General features: G+C 44.4%; 1 non-coding gene across 1 annotated transcript; it reads left to right on the forward strand.

Annotated features, from left to right (window-relative positions):
* The first annotated feature begins 2,996 nt into the window (after positions 1–2,996).
* LOC138443023 (small nucleolar RNA SNORA70) lies at positions 2,997–3,131 on the forward strand. The gene has a single exon (XR_011257952.1). It is a non-coding gene; the product is annotated as a small nucleolar RNA SNORA70 (small nucleolar RNA).
* The last annotated feature ends 1,814 nt before the right edge of the window (positions 3,132–4,945 follow it).

The raw sequence follows: 4,945 nt of genomic DNA on the forward strand, positions 1-4,945 counted from the left end.
AATCCACCTTGACCACTCGACCTCACAGAACTAGATTACAGCTGACGTCATTCACACAGCACACCTAGAAGAGTGCTTGTTACATCAGAAGTATGCAATAAATGTGAGCTATCATTTTCATTGCTTTCCTGGTAGCTCAGCTGGTAAAGAATCACCTGCAATGCAGGAGACCGAGGTTCGATCCCTGGGTGAGGAAGATCCCCTGGAGAAAGAAATTGCAATACACTCCAGTATTCTTGCCTGGAAAATCCCATGGATAGAGGAGCCTGGCGGGCTACAGTCCATGGGGTCTCCAAGAGTCAGACACAACTTAACAGCTAAACCACATTATTTTCATTAGTTATCTATATTGAATTTGCCTTTCAGACTGAATAAATGCTCTCTATTATTGGCATTCATTATTCAGTCAGTGAAACATGTCTTCATTTCCAGAAGTACAAAGTAATTTGCTTCCACTTACTGCATTGACTTAATATCATTTCTACCACAGACCTTAAGATTAGTTCATATGCCATGACAAATTAGAGACACCATTTGCTATATTGGAGCAAAATTTGTAAAACCAAATTTGTTATGGGTGAGAACAAGATGGTGGTTTTGAAAGTAACTTTCCACATTCCTAGCTTTAAAATTTACCTGATTCCATGTATGCTGCTGCTGCTGCTGCTGCTTCTGCTGCTGCTGCTGCTGCTGCTAAGTCGCTTCAGTCGTGTCCAAGTCTGTGTGACACCATAGACAGCAGCCCACCAGGCTCCGCTGTCCCTGGGATTCTCTAGGCAAGAACACTGGAGTGGGTAGCCATTGCTTTCTCCGGATTCCATGTATATGCATTAATACGTAGTATTTGTTTTTCCCTTTCTGACTTACTTCTCTCTGTATGACAAACTCTAAGTCTAGCCATGTCTCTACAAATGACCCAATTTCATTTCTTTTTATGGTTGAGCAACATTCCATTCTATATATGCACTACATCTTGGGAAGCTGCTGTATAACACAGGCAACTCAGCTCAGTGCTCTGTGATGACCTAGAGGGGTGGGATGGGGTAGGGAGTTGGAGGGAGGTCCAAGAGGGAGGGGCTATATGTATTCTTATTCAGTTCAGTTCAGTTCAGTCCCTCAGTCGTGTCCAACTCTTTGCAACACCATGAACTGCAGCATGTCAGGCTTCCCTGTCCATCACCAACTCCCAGAGCTTGCTCAAACTCCTGTCCATCAAGTCGGTGATGCCATCGAACCATCTCATCCTCTGTCATCCCCTTCTACTCCTACCTTCAGTCTTTCCCAGCATCAAGATCTTTTCCAATGAGTCAGTTCTTCTCATCAGGTGGCCAAAGTATTGGAGTTTTAGCTTTAACATCAGTCCTTCCAATGTATTCAGGACTGATTTCCTTTAGGGTGGCCTGGCTTGATCTTGCTGTTCAAGGGACTCTCAAGAGTCTTCTCCAACACCACAGTTCAAAAGCATCAGTTCTTCAGTGCTCAGCCTTCTTCATGGTCCAACTCTCACATTCATATATGACTACTGGAAAAGCCATAGCTTTAATTAGACAGACCTTTGTCTGCAAAGTAATGTCTCTGCTTTTTAATATGCAGTCCAGGTTGGTCATAGCTTTTCTTCCAAGAAGCAAAGGCCTTTTAATTTCATGGCCACAGTCACCATCTGCAGTGATTGTGGAGCCCAAGAAAATAAAGTCTGTCACTGTTTCCATTGTTTCCCCATCTATTTGCCATCAAGTGATGGAAATGGATGCCATGATCTTAATTTTTTGAATGTTGAGTTTTAAGCCAACTTTTTCACTCTCCTCTTTCACTTTCATCAAGAGACTCTTCACTTCCTGCTCAGTTTCTTCCGTAAGGGTGGTGTCATCTGCATATCTGAGGTTATTGATGTTATCTCTATAGCCGATTCACTTTGCTATACAGCAGAAACTAACTCAACATTGTAAAGCAATTATACTCCAATAAAACTTTTTTTAATCAAATAGGAAAAGATATTTACTCAGATCCATATCTCTAGTCACCTCTGGCCAGTTATTCCACTCTCGTCATTGTAATAACATGTTATAACCACTATACCACACTCCCTGATGTTCCTCTCTATTTTCCTGAGTTCCTGTGATACCCTCAGGTGGGTGACGGAATTAGCTACGTTTGTTACAGAGGTGAAAGGGGGCACATTGCCACCGCCATGCAATGCCTGACTTCCAACAGCCTTTCATCATTAAGAAAACTAAACATGGTGGACTTGCCCCCAGAAAGGAGGAAAGGATTTTCTTCTGCACATCTGCCTCCTCTCAGCTCTCAGGCCTGCTTTAGTCAATATTTACCTGTCAGCCCAAAACCTGTTGATGTGGATCTCAGGAACTGAATCAGTTTTTCACCTATCTTGTTGGACCCTTTGTTAGCGATAGCTTTTGTGAGCTGAATGTTTTTAAGTGACAGACACAGTAGAAACTCCTTATGCCACAGACAAAGGGACTGAATTCACACTTCACTCAGGAGCTTAACAATTGTGATCCATGGGACCAACATCACTTGTAGTTGCTCCTGATACCAGAAACAGGAGACCTACAGGGTATTGAACCCATAAAATCAATAGCGGTTATGAGAAGAGCCTTCTGTGCTTGACGACAAATAGTGCTTAAACACAAACGCATTTAGTCAAACCTAAGTACTATGTAACCAAACAATTTTATTAATTTGGCTTGTGGGATTTCTTCCCCCTCCTCCTCCTCTTCGTCTTCTTCTTTTAAAGATGCCTCTACAGCTGGGCTTCCCAGGTGGCACGGTGTTAAAGAATCCTCCTGCCAATGCAGGAGACTCAAGAGACACAGGTTCTATCTCTGGGTCAGCAAGATCCCCTGGAGGAGGAAATGTCAACCCACTCCAGTATTCTTGCCTGGAGAATCCCATGGACAGAGGAGTCTGGTGGGCTACTGTCCATGGGATCACAAAGAGTCAGACACGCCTGAGCAACTATGCACGCACGCACACCATTGCAGCCGGTTAAGCTGACTGTGCTCTATTCCCCATGGGGGTCCAGTGTCCAATGGCTGCAAACAGCAGCCTCCTCGGTAGTGTATGCAGCCTGTTGCTTGTACAGGTTGCCCTAAGCGACCTTGGATACAACTCTTTCCAGTGGACTTTCATGACTGGCATGCTGTCCCCAATCTAAGCTCCAGACAGGTAAGAACAGTGCCTCTGGAAAGCCCTGGGCACGCTGGCCAGGGTCCACATTGGCCAAGTCGTAATGTCCATCCCCACTGAGATGCAGAACAAGGAGCCTGTGATTGAGACCCTCTGTGGGGCCAAGTTCAAGTTCCCCCACCAACACATCTTGGATCCACATCTCCAAGAAGTGGGCATTTACTAAGGTCAGTGCAGATGAACTTGAAAACGTGAGAGAAAAGTGGCACATTCGGGATGGCTGGGGGCCACATATTATATACACAACCCTAATGGCGGCCCTCTGGACAAATGGCGGGCTCTGCATTCATGAGTCTTGGAGCTGTCCCCTCCTTACTCATGTCCACCAACAAATCCTACTTTCTTATAAAATATATATATTTTGAGATGCCACGCTGTAGTACATTTTGTTGTTGTTCAGTCACTAGGTCATGTCTGACTTTTTGCAAACCAATGGACTGAAATATGCCAGGCTCCCCTGTCCTTCACCATCTCCCAGGGTTTGCGCAAACTCATGTCCATTGAGTCAGTGATGCCATCCAACCATCTCACCCCCTTCTCCTCATGCCCTCAACCTTTCCCAGCATCAGAGTCTTTTCCAATGAGTCTGCTCTTTGTGTCAGGTGGCCAAAGTACTGGAGTTCCAGCTGCATTCCCTAGTAGTACTTTGTATACTTTAGGCATACATAAGACACTTTTTCAAATGTATATGATGACTTCAGTTGTCCTGAGGCTTTATCTTTATTTGGCCCCTCTTCTTTGGAGGATGATTTGTTTTTCCAACTGTGGCAAATAGATGGAGAAACAATGGAGGCAGTCACAGACTTTATTTTCTTGGCTCCAAAATCACTGCAGATGGTGACTGAAGCCATGAAGTTAAAAGATGCTTTCTCCTTGGAAGAAAAACTGTGACCAACCTAGACAGCATATTAAAAAGCAGAGACATTACTTTGTCAACAAAGGTCCATCTGGTTAAAGCTGTGGTTTTTCCAGAAGTCACATGGATGGATATGAGTCATATGGATGTGAGAGTTGGACTATAAAGCTGAGTACCGAAGAACTGATACTTTTGAACTGTGGTGCTGGAGAAGACTCTTGAGAGTCCCTTGGACAGCTAGGAGATCTAACCAGTCAATCCTAAAGGAAATCAGACTTTAATATTCATGGAAGGATTGATGCTGAAGCTGAAACTCCAATACTTTGGCCACCTGATGCGAAGAACTGACTCATTTGAAAAGATCCTGATGCTGGGAAAGATTGAAAGCAATAGGAGAAGAGAACGACAGAGGATGAGATGGTTGGACGGCATCACCAGCTCGATAGACAAGAGTTTGAGTAAACTCCGGAGGTTGGTGATGGACAGAGGCCTGGCGTGCTGCAGTCCATGGGGTTGCAATGAGTCAGACACAACTGAGCGATTGAATGAACTGACCTGAACTGAGTGGTTTTCTACCCACTTGCCCTCTGCCTCTCACTACATTCTTATAGAAGCTATTTGGAAACAGAATAAACCAAAACTCACAGTCTTTCTAGAACCTTCCCCCTCAATGTTTTGGAGGGTCTCAAAAGGGAGTCCTTCCCATCAGTGAACAAAAGTTGTATGCATGCAGAACAGATTTCCTGTGAGACCCTAGCAGGAATATTCAGTGAAATTAATATGGTGAGATACGATGGCTCTACTGGTAAAGAAGCCACCTGCCAATGCAGGAGACTTCAAAGGTGCGGATTTGATTCCTGTGTCAGGAAGATCTCCCAGAGA

This window comes from Ovis canadensis, chromosome 6 (assembly GCF_042477335.2).
Source record: "Ovis canadensis isolate MfBH-ARS-UI-01 breed Bighorn chromosome 6, ARS-UI_OviCan_v2, whole genome shotgun sequence".
Classification (NCBI taxonomy): Eukaryota; Metazoa; Chordata; class Mammalia; order Artiodactyla; family Bovidae; genus Ovis; species Ovis canadensis.